The sequence below is a fragment of the Oncorhynchus gorbuscha genome, linkage group LG18, assembly GCF_021184085.1.
Source record: "Oncorhynchus gorbuscha isolate QuinsamMale2020 ecotype Even-year linkage group LG18, OgorEven_v1.0, whole genome shotgun sequence".
Taxonomy (NCBI): domain Eukaryota; kingdom Metazoa; phylum Chordata; class Actinopteri; order Salmoniformes; family Salmonidae; genus Oncorhynchus; species Oncorhynchus gorbuscha.
This window is the reverse complement of record NC_060190.1, coordinates 15,763,715-15,779,014: the sequence shown is the minus strand read 5'-3', so window position 1 is coordinate 15,779,014 and position 15,300 is coordinate 15,763,715. Positions and strand designations below refer to the sequence as shown.

The 15,300-nt window shown below is 44.9% G+C and overlaps 1 long non-coding RNA gene across 1 annotated transcript; it reads right to left on the bottom strand.

The window, feature by feature from the left end:
* Window positions 1-665: 665 nt before the first annotated feature.
* Window positions 666-11,942, bottom strand: LOC124002523. Its single transcript, XR_006833047.1, has 5 exons — window positions 11,713-11,942; window positions 5,319-5,419; window positions 2,974-3,029; window positions 1,671-1,721; window positions 666-1,282 (listed from the first exon to the last, which is right to left on the bottom strand). It is a non-coding gene; the product is annotated as an uncharacterized LOC124002523 (long non-coding RNA).
* Window positions 11,943-15,300: the final 3,358 nt, after the last annotated feature.

Sequence of the window (15,300 nt, the reverse complement as noted above, 5' to 3'; positions counted from 1 at the left end):
AACCTAATAATTGCCTAGTAATTGTCTACTAATTGGTTGATGAAGCCAGTCAGTTTCACATATGTTAATGTTGGGGTGGTGCTTGGATTTAAAAATAAAATTAGAATCCCCATTAGCCGACGCCAATGGCGACAGCCAGTCTTTTACTGGGGTCCGACTTACTGGAGAGGATTGTGAAAATGTCCCTTTAATAGAGTGGATCCAATGCCGCCCAACTCCCTTTATGGCAATGCATTTTTTAAAACTTTTTCGTAAAAAAAAAAACTTGCCTCCCTTTGTGCCCCTGACGTACGAAAACAAACAAGCCAACGAAATCCCCAGGACAACAGGGAAAAATCAACAGCAACAACAAGGATTCAATCATTTATTTAATCAGCCAGGAAGCATGGCGTCTTGGATCTCATTTGGGGGCCGAGGAGACTAGGGACCAGGAAGTCAGCTGACACAGTACAGGTCTTACTGCTCCGTCTGTTGAGACCCTATATATAGACACCAAATCATATCTGCTTCCAAGAAATCATTCAACTACCAACCACACAGTCCCATTTCCCTCCTAAGCCTCCTAAGTCTGTAGGTGCACATACTGATATGTTGTGTGTTCTGTTTCCACTGGCAGATTTCGAACTCTACCAACATTTTCAGACAAAGATACAACAGAGAGTAGCTCAGACAAATCGCTTGTTTATTTAATTGAGGGGAGGGTTGCGTGAGGGAAGAATTGGTCTCTAGCCTCTTGGACCACAGAAGGCCAGACTCTGGTCTCTGTTTGACTTTCCATCATCCTTTATTAGAGTGTAACTCTTGGAGGACATCTGTGTCTTTATATGATTACACCTCTCCAGAATGTCAAACAGCAACTTATCATAGAGGAGTAGACATCATGCTTTGGAACGGTTGCATCCCCTCTGAACCTCTTTGCTTTCAATGCAGAGTCCGACAAGGTTAGAAATGTATTTTCATGAGCTTTGGTGTCTCTGGTATATAACTGAAGATCTTTGACTCCTCCTCTGTGGCAGCGCTACCTGTGATGGTTTCTAGATGATTCACACCAGTAAGCATTTCAAATCAATCAACGAGGAAGGCTTCATGCTGCTATTGTCCATTTTAGCTGCTGAGCAGTGTGGTCCATGGCTTAGCTCTTCTGTCTGTGGGTGCAGAGGACCTACAGCTGTCTGTAAGTAAGGGCTGGATGATGGGAGGGAAACCAGTCTTGGAAGGAAGGGGAGAAATGGTTTGAGCCATCCCCAGGCTCGTGGTGAGGATATTTATCCAGGGAAGCACACTGGGAGGGGGAAGAGAGAGGCAGTTAGTTTGTAAGTTAGCTGCTGACTAGCGAACCTACTAATGCTACTGCAACAATGGTGTGACACAGGTTAAAAGCAACGAGACCATCCTCCAAAACACATTTTCGGACACTATTACAAACTGTAACCATTTTGTTTATCGAGTATAGAGTTTTCAGGCTGTAGACGTTTCTCCTTTACCACATGGTTCAAAGCCTTCATCAGCTGACAGGATAAATCAATGTGTAAATATTCCCGTACAGGGAATGTGGCCAAAGACGAGGTTGTCCTTTGAAACACGTTCCAGGATGCAACTTCAAACAGCACAGATGTCCACTAGAGTAGAGTGGCAATCACAAAATCACACAGAGACTCGGATCGACTCACCAGTTGCCTAGCCGTTGAACCGAGGACATGTTCTACATCCTGGACCCACATCTGTGAAAGAGAGAGGTAGAGATAGAGAGGGGGAAAAAATGAGATCAGACAGACAAGGGGATGATAAGCAGTTGACACGCAAGGACATGAATCATTCAAAGAGAGCGAGACGTCGTTGCAAAGCAGAATGTCTTTATGCCACATTTTCTCAAGCTAAGGGAGCAGTTTTCCGCCTCGCATTGCCATAAAACATTTAGCAGCATGCTGGATTTCACCCCAGGAACTGTGTGTTCCCTTGGTTTTCTTGTGACCCAGAAGTCTCAAGTCTTGATGGATTGACATTTCCAAGTTGCCTCATCACACAGTCACATACACACACTCCATCCAATCCATCGATGTACATTCAAAAACGACATAGAAGTGCGGGGGCTGATCAACAGCATCAGGAAAGGTGGCATGAGAGTCAAACCCTTCCAAGCTACAGTCATAACCCTTAGAGAGTTCACCTTTGTGGATCCCCCCCCAGGTCCTAGCAGACACACACAACAATTTAGTGTTGGTGGTTTGCCTGAGATGACAAAACACAGAGAGAGTTTGCAGGTGAGAGATGGATGAAGAGAGTTTCAGGTGTGATCTTTCTTACTCTGTGGCTCGGTCTCTTCTCTATGCTCCACTCCCTCACATCTCTCCTGTGCCCTGGCAGGCGAGCACTATCCTCTGCTCCAGGCATGCTTAAGAAGCGTCCTCTCTCTCCCTTCTGTCTCCCAGACAGTCCCACTCCACTGGTGTTTGGAATTGGCCCAAACAGAGCTGGGGGTTTCTGGCCAGATTACACCCTCTTGTCGGTCTCAGGTGACTGACTCTGTTTCTGTATTTGCAACTTGAGTCGAGACATTGATACTCTGCCCTGTGTGCTAGAGTCGAGTTCCTCTGGTTAGGGCAAGGCTCTTTCATTGCCATTCAGTACATCCTGCCCATAGCCACGACCCTGTAAGGCTAAACCATCTCTGACTTAGTCAACTTCAAATATCTGAAAAGCTACTTCAACCTCAATTAGCTGTGTAATTGGACCGGCCATATAACAGAGAGGGCTTTGATCAATGGGAAAGATTATCTATGCATTTCTCTCTGCATTATAAACGATCTGACAAAAGAAAGACCCATTATTGATGTGAAGACAGATTTAATGATTTACTGTCCTAGCACTGCTGCTGAATCATAATTATTACAAACTGTAGCCATTAATGGGGTTATACGGATGAATAATATCGAGAAATCAGAAAAGACTAGAATAGAATAATTGGTCTCTCACCTGTTCCTTTTCTTTCCATACAGCCTGGTCACCACTGGTTGCTGCTGCCTGGGGATCTGAAAAGAGGAATTTCCAACCAGAAAGTTTAAACCAGTAGACTGTCTTGTATAGGTAGACTCTGTACTATAAAACACATGTTAGCCATGAGAGTTTAGCTTGCCTGGCTAGCCTGATGCACTGCCACCTGGGACTAAAATGCCTTGGGCTCGACTCCTGGACACTTGTTTAAAGTATCCACTACTATAGTCATACCAAGTCTCTGTGTAGTAATCCAGGGCCTGTATTTAAAAAGTGTCTCAGAGTAGGGTCTCTCCTGTCCGTATAATCATATGCATTATGATTTAAAAGGCAAAACTGATCCTTTAGCAGCACTCCTACTCAGACACTTTGTGAATGCGGGCCCCGGAGCCTACGGCACCTCACTAGCACTAAGCCTAAACTCTGATTGGGTGGTTATTGATGCTTACCATCCAGGAAGCTGCGCTGGTATTACCATGGAAACACAAAGACTAGCCAGCCAGATGCATTTGGGGAAGAGCGGTTCCAGATTCTAATTTGACTAATTTACTGGATTGAAACCAGAGGGAGCAGGTCTTATACTTTTCCCTGAACCCGTTCCCATAACAAGCCTGTGTCTCTCTCATGCTCTTTCTCCACATGTTGGAGCAACTAGTGATATGTAGATATGGTTAATCGTGTCAGTTTATCTATAGAGCTTGACCTCTTATTTACAGTAACAGTCAAAAGTTTGGACACACCCACTCAATAGTGAAGACATCAATTGTATTTATATTTGAGTTTCTTCAAAGTAGCCACCCTTTGTCTTGATGACAGCTTTGCACACTCTTGGCATTCTCTCAACCAGCTTCATGAGGTAGTCACCTGGAATGCATTTCATTTAACAGGTGTGCCTTGTTAAAAGTTAATTTGTGGAATTTCTTTCCATCTTAGTGCGTTTGAGCCAATCAGTTGTGTTGTGACAAAGTAGGGGTGGTATACAGAAGATAGCTCTATTTGGTAAAAGACCAAGTCCATATTATGGTAAGAACAGCTCAAATTAGCAAAGAGAAATGACCGTCCATCATTACTTTAAGACATGAAGGTCAGTCAATGCAGACAAATTGAAGAACTTAAAGTTCAGTCGCAAAAACCATCAAGTGCTATGATGAAACTGGCTCTCATGAGGACCGCCACAGGAAAGGAAGACCCAGAGTTACCTCTGCTGCAGAGGCTAAGTTCAGTAGAGTTACCAACCTCAGAAATTGCAGCCCAAATAACAGACACATCTCAACATAAACTGTTTTAATTATTATTATATTATTATAATTGGAGACTGTGTGAATCAGGTTTTCATGGTTGAATTGCTGCAAAGAAACCACTAGTAAAGGACACCAATAAGAAGAAGAGACTTGCTTGTGCCAAGAAATACGTCCAAATTTGAGATCTTTGTCAGACGCAGAGTAGTTGAACGGATGATCTCCGCATGTGTAGTTCCCACCGTGAAGCATGGAGGAGGAGGTGTGATGTTGTGGGGGTGCGTTGCTGGTGACACGTTCTGTGATTTATTTGCAAATTCAAGGCACACTTAACCAGCATGGCTACCACAGAATTCTGCAGCGATATGCCATCCCATCTGGTTTGGGCTTAGTGGGACCATCATTTGTTTTTCAATAGGACAATGACCCAGCACACCTCCAGGCTGTGTAAGGGCTATTTGACCAAGAAGGAGAGTGATGGTGTGCTGCATTAGATGACCTGGTCTCCACAATCACCTGACCTCAACCCAACTGAGATGGTTTGGGATGAGTTGGACTGCAGAGTGAAGGAAAAGTAGCTCCGCATATGTGGGAACTCCTCCAAGACTGTTGGAAAAGCATTCCAGGTGATGCTGGTTGAGAGAATGCCAAGAGAGTGCAAACTGTCATAATGGCAAAGGGTGGCTACTTTGAAAAATCTAAAATAATACATCTATTTTGATTTGTTGATTTTTCTTTTTAGTTACTACATGACTCAATATGTGTTATTTCATAGTTTGGATCTCTTCACTATTATTATACAATGTAGAAAATAGTACAAATAAAGAAAAACACTGGAATGAGTAGGTGTGTCCAAACTTTTGACTGGTGCTGTACAGTATGTCTACTATGCTGCATGGTCTTTGATGTAGGTATGCTTTCCCACAGCACCAGTTGAACTACAACTTTACTACAGACACCACAAACTGTATCCTTTACTCACAAATTGCAAGTGAACTCCATTAGAGGCCCATGAGGATGAATGACAGGCGTGTGTTTTTGAAGGCTATTTCGGTCTGCAGTACATCCAAATATACTGTAGTAATGTACCTGCAACTGATGCCTGAAAGCGCAGTGAGCCTCACTTCTCCATTGGCTGCAGTTCTCTCTGCACGTATGCCATCTCTTTCTCCCCCAGCCCGTCCGGATGGCTGAAAGGACGGATGGGAGGAGGAGAGAAGAGGAAAGCAGGGGTGGAGAGGTGGATGGACAGCAGGTGAAAGATCGTATTAGCACTGGAGAGGAGAGTGTGACAGATAAACTCCCGCAGCTGAATAACTCTGGGATTTCTAAGTGTGGTGACTGCTCGCCTTTTTGGCATGGGCTGTCACCAATCCCTTAGTGATTCAGTGACTTCCTGCCAGAAAGAGAGAGACAGATTACTCTGAGGACATGATTTTTGGTTGCTTTGTTGGTTTCTGAGGGGGATTCTCCTTTTAGCTGGTCAAGCACAAAGCCTGCACAGTCAGTTTGGTTCAATGCAAAGCAATGCGTCACTGTTTCCAGGTTGGTGGGTAGCAGTGTTCCACAATCTGCACAGAACATGTTTGGCGCTTGTAATGTAGTCAGTGTTCAATATACAGAGGAGAGAATTACTACCCGAGCATATCTGTCAAGCAGTCTGTTTGTGCTTGTAATGCCTGTGTATGCGGACGACACAACAGTGGTAGGCTTGATTACCAACAACGACGAGACGGCCTACAGGGAGGAGGTGAGGGCCCTCGGAGTGTGGTGTCAGGAAAATAACCTCACACTCAACGTCAACCAAACTAAGGAGATGATTGTGGACTTCAGGAAACAGCAGAGGGAACACCCCCCTATCCACATCGATGGAACAGTAGTGGAGAGGGTAGCTAGTTTTAAGTACCTCGGCATACACATCACAGACAAACTGAATTGGTCCACTCACACTGACAGCGTCGTGAAGAAGGCGCAGCAGCGCCTATTCAACCTCAGGAGGCTGAAGAAATTAGGCTTGTCACCAAAAGCACTCACAAACTTCTACAGATGCACAATCGAGAGCATCCTGGCGGGCTGTATCACCGCCTGGTACGGCAACTGCTCCGCCCTCAACCGTAAGGCTCTCCAGAGGGTAGTGAGGACTGCACAACGCATCACCGGGGGCAAACTACCTGCCCTCCAGGACACCTACACCACCCGTTGTTACAGGAAGGCCATAAAGATCATCAAGGACATCAACCACCCGAACCACTGCCTGTTCACCCCGCTATCATCCAGAAGGCGAGGTCAGTACAGGTGCATCAAAGCTGGGACCGAGAGACTGAAAAACAGCTTCTATCTCAAGGCCATCAGACTGTTAAACAGCCACCACTAACATTGAGTGGCTGCTGCCAACACACTGTCATTGACACTGACCCAACTCCAGCCATTTTAATAATGGGAATTGATGGGAAATGATGTAAATATATCACTAGCCACTTTAAACAATGCTATCTTATATAATGTTACTTACCCTACATTATTCATCTCATATGCATATGTATATACTGTACTCTACATCATCGACTGCATCCTTATGTAACACATGTATCACTAGCCACTTTAACTATGCCACTTTGTTTACTTTGTCTACACACTCATCTCATATGTATATACTGTACTCGATACCATCTACTGTATGCTGCTCTGTTCCTTCACTCATTCATATATCCTTATGTACATGTTCCTTATCCCCATACACTGTGTATAAGACAGTAGTTTTGGAATTGTTAGTTAGATTACTTGTTGGTTATCACTGCATTGTCGGAACTAGAAGCACAAGCATTTCGCTACACTCGCATTTAACATCTGCTAACCATGTGTATGTGACAAATAAGATTTGATTTGATTTGTGTGTGTGCGCACGCGTGTGTTTTACATGATTTAAAACAAGCCTCCAGAGATTGTACGGCAGGCCAGAGGTTCATAGAGAGAGTGTTAATCAGCTCCAGGGGTAAACAGAAGATCTGTGTTGTTGGGTCTCAGTCCCACGGGAGATGTTTGAATATACTCAAACCACTCCTGCCACCCCAAGCCCTGTGGCATCTCCATGTGCTGAGCTGATAGGGAATGCTGATGAGGGAATGCTCTTGCATAGTAAACTGGGTGGCAGGTCGGAAGGTTGCCTAGCGGTTAGAGTGTTGGGCCTGTAACACATCTATTGATGTGCCCGTGAGCAAGACACTTAACCCACATTTGCTCCAGGGGTGTCATACTACTACAGCTGACCCTATAAAACAACACATTTCATGACATTTTTATTTAATTCAATTACATTTCTTTTGAATCCCAGCCCCTTTCCCCACAGGAGGCCTTTTGCCTTTTGATAGACTGGATTTGTTTTTTAAATGACAGTCTATCTGGCAGGGTAGCCTAGTGGTTAGAGTGTTGGACTAGTAACTGGAAGGTTGCAAGTTCAAACCCCTGAGCTGACAAGGTACAAATCTGTTGTTCTGCCCCTGAACAGGCAGTTAACCCACTGTTCCTAGGCTGTCATTGAAAATAAGAATTTGTTCTTAACTGACTTGCCTAGTAAAACAAATGTTATATTGCTGAAGAGTTACTGTTACTTAAAGTGTGTTATTTCTTTGGACTGGCTGTGTGAGAGTGATGCTGAGGAGTGTCTGTAATGTTGTCTGTGTAAATATGTGCTTGTGGGAATGACTGTCAGGGGAATGTCCTCAGTGGCCTCTCTCTCTACACAACTCTCCAGCAACAAGGCTCTCCAAGGACAGTAGTGTGTCACTCTTTATTTGGATAGTCCATCTGTAGATGCTCTACAGATGATCATACTACCAACAAACTATCTGTTGATAAGCAACTGCTTGCTAAGGTTACAGTTAGGGTTAGGGCTAGGGTCAGGGTAAAGTTTAAGTTTAGGGTTAGAATATCAAGTCACTTAAGAACAAATTCTTATTTACAATGACGGCCTACACGATGGCCAAACCCGGACAACGCTGGGCCAATTTTGCGCTGCCCTATGGGACTCCCAATCACGGCCGAATGTGATACAGCCTGGATAAGGGTTAAGGTTAGGGGTAGGTCTAGGGCTAGGGTTAGTAGATAGTTATTTCAGTTGTTACTGATAGTCTGCAAATAGTCTGTAGATCATCTACAGATGGCTTATTCAAATAAAGTATTGCCCAATAGTGTATCAGGTCAATCTAAGACTGACTGTCAGAGCTGATGGTGAAACACTACAGTAGCACTGTCTCACCCAGTCAAATTGATCACACAATAGAATGCTCACATTGGTTGTAAATCTCATGGCGAAAGAACAGGCTGTCCCATCTCCTCCCTGGCAAACTGGCTTTAACTCTAATAACGCCATAATGTCTACCCTCAACCTTTACAACTCAAACTTTTCAACCCGATCACAGCCTGTTCTCTTGTTGCGCAGAGTTAGACAAATGTGAGCAGAGAAAGATTATCTCAAAGATTATCTTGACAAGCATATTAAGGATGGATTTTAATGGCTTGACAGTAATCCATGAGTCATAATGATACAAAACAACACGTGAGGCTTGGGTCGTTTTTTTGTTGTAAACAATCTTATAGCCCAACTTCAGTTCAGAGTTGACTGGGAGGCTGGCACACCGGGTACAGGCTGGTATTTAGCATCAGCTTGACATCCAAACCACCACACCCAAGCCTCTATAGACAATCCATCCACCATAGTGGTGTTTTTACATTCCTCAAAACAAAATAACCTCACATACTGAACTTTACCTTTACTTACTTACTCACCTTTGCATGAAGAGATCGTCTGTTATTTAGGTATCATGCTGTAGTACCGCAATTGATTTCCTCCCCATGATCTTGTGTTTTATGGCCACCGTGGCGTTAACAATTCATATTTACTAGAAACCTCTGGTTTCTCCCAGAATGGTTGTTCCAAGAGCTGTCCTTCAACATAACATTCAGCAGGGAACTAACTGAGCACACTTTCACACTAACGACGCCAGCACAAAATCGCAGCACAAAATCACCTTGAATCAATTCAACCCTTGACCCCTGGTGTTTTTCACACCACTTAATTGCCTCTTTTCCCAGACTCTGACAGTCACAGTGAGATGACATTCAAGGACAGGGAGGGCCTTATTAAGGCTGGGGGGGGGGGAACTAGAACACATACATCTGGTGTACTCCGTACTGGCATTATACTCATCACACATAATAGAGACAGAGAGTGGAGACGACAAATGATTGGGAGACGACAAATGATTCTTTGATACAGTCGTCTCAAATAAAACTGTGAAGGACCTCGGCGTTACTCTGGACCCTGATCTCTCTTTTGAAGAACATATCAAGACCATTACGAGGACAGCTTTTTTCCATCTACGTAACATTGCAAAAATCAGAAACTTTCTGTCCAAAAATGATGCAGAAAAATTAATCCATGCTTTTGTCACTTCTAGGTTAGACTACTGCAATGCTCTATTTTCCGGCTACCCGGATAAAGCACTAAATAAACTTCAGTTAGTGCTAAATACGGCTGCTAGAATCCTGACTAGAACCAAAAAATTTGATCATATTACTCCAGTGCTAGCCTCTCTACACTGGCTTCCTGTCAAAGCAAGGGCTGATTTCAAGGTTTTACTGCTAACCTACAAAGCATTACATGGGCTTGCTCCTACCTACCTCTCTGATTTGGTCCTGCCGTACATACCTATACGTACGCTACGGTCACAAGACGCAGGCCTCCTAATTGTCCCTAGAATTTCTAAGCAAACAGCTGGAGACAGGGCTTTCTCCTATAGAGCTCCATTTTTATGGAACGGTCTGCCTACCCATGTCAGAGACGCAAACTCGGTCTCAACCTTTAAGTCTTTACTGAAGACTCATCTCTTCAGTGGGTCATATGATTGAGTGTAGTCTGGCCCAGGAGTGGGAAGGTGAACGGAAAGGCTCTGGAGCAACGAACCGCCCTTGCTGTCTCTGCCTGGCCGGTTCCCCTTTTTCCACTGGGATTCTCTGCCTCTAACCCTGTTACGGGGCTGAGTCACTGGCTTGCTGGGGCTCTCTCGTGCCGTCCCTGGGGGTGCGTCACCTGGGTGGGTTGATTCACTGTTGTGGTCGGCCTGTCTGGGTTTCCCCCCTTGGGTTGTACCGTGTCGGAGATCTTTGTGGGCTATACTCGGCCTTGTCTCAGGATGGTAAGTTGGTGGTTGAAGATTTCCCTCTAGTGGTGTGGGGGCTGTGCTTTGGCAAAGTGGGTGGGGTTATATCCTTCCTGTTTGGCCCTGTCCGGGGGTGTCCTCGGATGGGGCCACAGTGTCTCCTGACCCCTCCTGTCTCAGCCTCCAGTATTTATGCTGCAGTAGTTTATGTGTCGGGGGCTAGGGTCAGTTTGTTTATCTGGAGTACTTCTCCTGTCCTATTCGGTGTCCTGTGTAAATCTAAGTGTGCGTTCTCTAATTCTCTCCTTCTCTCCTTCTTTCTCTCTCTCGGAGGACCTGAGCCCTAGAACCATGCCCCAGGACTACCTGACATGATGACTCCTTGCTGTCCCCAGTCCACCTGGCCATGCTGCTGCTCCAGTTTCAACTGGCCTGGGCCCTAGGACCATGTCCCAGGACTACCTGACATGAGGACTCCTTGCTGTCCCCAGTCCACCTGGCCATGCTCCTGCTCCAGTTTCAACTGTTCTGCCTTACTATTATTCAACCATGCTGGTCATTTATGAACATTTGAACATCTTGGCCACGTTCTGTTATAATCTCCACCCGGCACAGCCAGAAGAGGACTGGCCACCCCACATATGCTCTCTCTAATTCTCTCTTTCTTTCTCTCTCTCGGAGGACCTGAGCCCTAGGACCGTGCCCCAGGACTACCTGACATGATGGCTCCTTGCTGTCCCCAGTCCACCTGACTGTGCTGCTGCTCCAGTTTCAACTGTTCTGCTTTATTATTATTTGACCATGCTGGTCATTTATGAACATTTGAACATCTTGGTCATTTTCTGTTATAATCTCTACCCGGCACAGCCAGAAGAGGACTGGCCACCCCACATAGCCCGGTTCCTCTCTAGGTTTCTTCCTAGGTTTTGGCCTTTCTAGGGAGTTTTTCCTAGCCACCGTGCTTTTACACCTGCATTGTTTGCTGTTTGGGGTTTTAGGCTGGGTTTCTGTACAGCACTTTGAGATATCAGCTGATGTACGAAGGGCTATATAAATAAATTTGATTTGATTCTAACAGATGATTCGAACTGAAGAGCCCAAGTGCTGGCAAAACGGATTCTTTCTCATTGCAAATCCCACACAAGAATAAATCCATCAAACAAGACTAGAGCCCTCAGACATCAAACTTAGAGCCCCCAACCAGAGCATGATAGGGATTGGAGCTCTCCGTCTAGACCAGTTGACTTTCTCTATGCCAGACACTGGCAAGCAGGGAATGTAAAGGGATGAATGGTTTATCAGTGGATAGGCCTGGATGTACTCACGGTTTGACTCGGTTGTTGAATCGTCTGCGCAGAATGACTGACAGGGTCGAGATGATCAGGATCGTGGTGCACATGATCAACCTGGCCCACGCACCCAGCAGGCAGGCCGGGTCAGCATGAACAGCTCATGGGGGCTCCCTGTCCCACAATCCGGAGGGGCCAAGTTAGCGTAGCGTTAGCCTGTTAGCCTGTTCCAGTCCGCTGCCCGTATGTCTTTCCTAGACCCCTGCTAAAACCTGGCTGGATTAGCAGATGGCGATTAGACCAGATGAGATCACTGATACTGTACTAGCGTAAGCCACTATGTGATGTGTACGCACATTCTCATTAATCTCCAAATAGACATGTATACCAGTTACATATGGAACTTATGCTTCAGGTTCTGGACTAGAAAAAGTCTCAAGATGAATCATCTTCCTGTTTATCGGCCAGCATTATCACTGGCTATCAATGCTACTACCATGATGTGTCCCACAGAAGCCTATATTGACGACTTCCCTTATAGAATACTTTTCATAGGCCCCTGAATGCCAGACCCTTGGCAACCTAATGAACTATTACAGGGAAAGGCGTAAAGAAGGAATGGGTGCTTTCTGTCTCTTCATGATCCCAGATGTCAATGAATGCCGTCCTCCCCTGTCTTGTTAGAGTGAGGAGATTGTGAATGTGACCCTGGCATCTCGACATGGCCATTCTCATGGAATTCTATCAGCAAAGGAGACGTGAAACTCCTCGCGCCTGTCACGAATGTTCTGAAGCATGGGTATCGGATGGTTTTTGGATCCACAGGAGCAGCGCCAGGACTGTGAATTGTACATGTTATGTGCGCATCTCATCTCTGGCTTGGAGAAGTGTTCCTAATTGTGGATTCCTCAGGTTTCTCCTCCACAGCCCTGTCATGATGGAGAGCCTCTTGGATCCATAAATCGCCAAGAGATGTGTATCTAAGAACCACTGCCACTTGCATGGTTTTGGTATCTTGCCCCAGCTATTTTTCCACTACAAGTCTTTTAACTCATATAGATTCACATTCAGATCAGTGAAAGGATGCTTGTTATTATGACTTTTTCCAAACCTGGTTGAGTGCAGTGACATTACATTGCTATTACTTAACCCAATATGACCCACGTGTCAAGCTCATTCCACGGAGGGCCGAGTGTCTGTGGATTTTCCCTCCACCCTTGTACTTGATTGATGAATTAAGGTCACTAATTAGTAAGGAATTCCCCTCATCTGGTTGTCTAGGTCTTAAACCCAAAACCCGCAGACACTCCACCTTCTGTGGAATGAGTGTCACACCCCTGTTCTATGACATGGTCAAATATATCATAACCTGGTACATTTAACCCTTATTTTACCAAGTTGCAGCAACAACCTGGTCATGAGTTATGGTGGAGAAGAGAGTGTTTCTATGAATCAATTGGAGGCTGTGGATGATTAGGTAGCCATGGTAGTAAGAACAATGCTTATTAAGTCCTCTCCTATCATGACTATAGAGGTCCTGTATGTTGCTAGGAGTTCAAGTAAGTACCAACAGGCCTCTGGATGAGATATGTGTTGACATTACCTGTTGTACCATGAGGAGGTTACATAGCCACATAGGTGATGCATTGTTGATCTGCTGCCAAATGATGTTCTCTTGTCCCTGACACTGCTGAGTCAGATAGGTAGGCAGGTGTGTGTTTGTGTGTGTGTGCACATGCGTGTGTGTGTGTGTGTTCCCTTTTCATTCACCGGTACTTCTCACCTTACTGTACAGCTTGGAATGTTGATGTAGGTGCACATGTGTGTTTGTGTCTTTGTTATCACCATGGGAACCTGGCCAAATGAGTCCCTGACTGTCACCAGGGCTGGCTAGAATGTCAAGCTGGGTGACAAGAGACTGGTCGCCATGGTGAAACGTCACCATCCTGTCAACACAGCACACAGGGGAGCACACACACTGCTAAATACCACTGGATTTATTCCTCTGCAGATACAGTGGGAGGTGGGAGATGTAGAATATACTACAGGGCTTAATCATTCAATTAAATCCAACATCTGGAAGTTTCCACGATATTGAGAATTCTTCCCGCCAACACTGTAAGACTCCAAGCAGTCATTGGATTTGCATAAATGTACAATAAAACAAAGTTATAACCACATCTGATGATACAGTACAGGATGATATATCGGCAAGAGACCCGGAATACATTACCATGTGGAATTTAAAAAAGGATGCCTTCTTTTTGAAGCTCCCACTGGTGCCCTTTTCATAAAGAGCATTGCTCTGAGCATCAACCAGCGAACAGTCACGTCCGTTAATCATTGATAAATGACATTTACATCTCATTATTGAATTAGCAGAGTGAAACAGAGGGACTCGCGAACCCAGTACCTCTGGGCACCTGTAGGCAAGAGGTCCTGTGTGCTATTTCAGTCTTCTGCACCATAGGAGAGAAGGGGAGGGAAGATAAATAGCTTAACCTGGTCCCAGATCTGTTTTTGCTCTTGCGAATTAAATTGCTCATTGTCAATGGGTGACAAGGAGTTGACATGATAGCACAAACAGATCTGGGACCAGGCTACTTCTCTTAGACTGGCGCTTTAAGAGAAGAGAATAGAGCACTGAGTAGAATTGACAAACTCATAGGAAAGGCTGCACAGTCTTGGAAGATGGCGCCGAAGAACATGGTTGACGTTTTACATTCTCCCTACCAATTGGGCTATTTTGTTCATTTTTATTGTGTATATAATGTTACTGCTACCGTCTCTTATGACCGAAAACAACTTCTGGATATCAGAACAGCGATTACTCACCGCGGACTGGAATAAACGTTTTGCTTTAAAGAGTCAGATGAGAAGGATATACATTTACATTTACATTTAAGTCATTTAGCAGACACTCTTATCCAGAGCGACTTACAAATTGGTGCATTCACCTTATGACATCCAGTGGAACAGTCACTTTACAATAGTGCATCTAAATCTTAAAGGGGGGGGGGTGAGAGGGATTACTTATCCTATCCTAGGTATTCCTTAAAGAGGTGGGGTTTCAGGTGTCTCCGGAAGGTGGTGATTGACTCCGCTATCCTGCTTTCACTGGAACAGGCCCAGATCCACGCCTTTTGCGTGAAGAGAAGACACAAGAAAAGGGGCCACAGATCGGGCTGCCTTCTGAGAATCCGTAGGCGATCAAGTAAAATGCCACTGACATCTGTAACGGCGTTCTTCGTTTGTAGAAAGAGAGTCGGACCGAAATGCAGCGTGGTGGTTACTCATGTCTTTAATGAAGAAAGCGATACATGAAATAACTATACAAAATACAAAACAACAAACGGAACGTGAAATCTAATTACAGCCTATCTGGTGAAACTACACAGAGACAGGAACAATCACCCACGAAATACAACGTGAAACTCAGGCTACCTAAATACGGTTCCCAATCAGAGACAACGAGAATCACCTGACTCTGATTGAGAACCGCCTCAGGCAACCAAGCCTATACAACACCCCTAATCAGCCGCGATCCCAAATACTACAAACCCCAATACGAAAATACAATAACATAAACTCATGTCACACCCTGGCCTGACCAAATATATAACG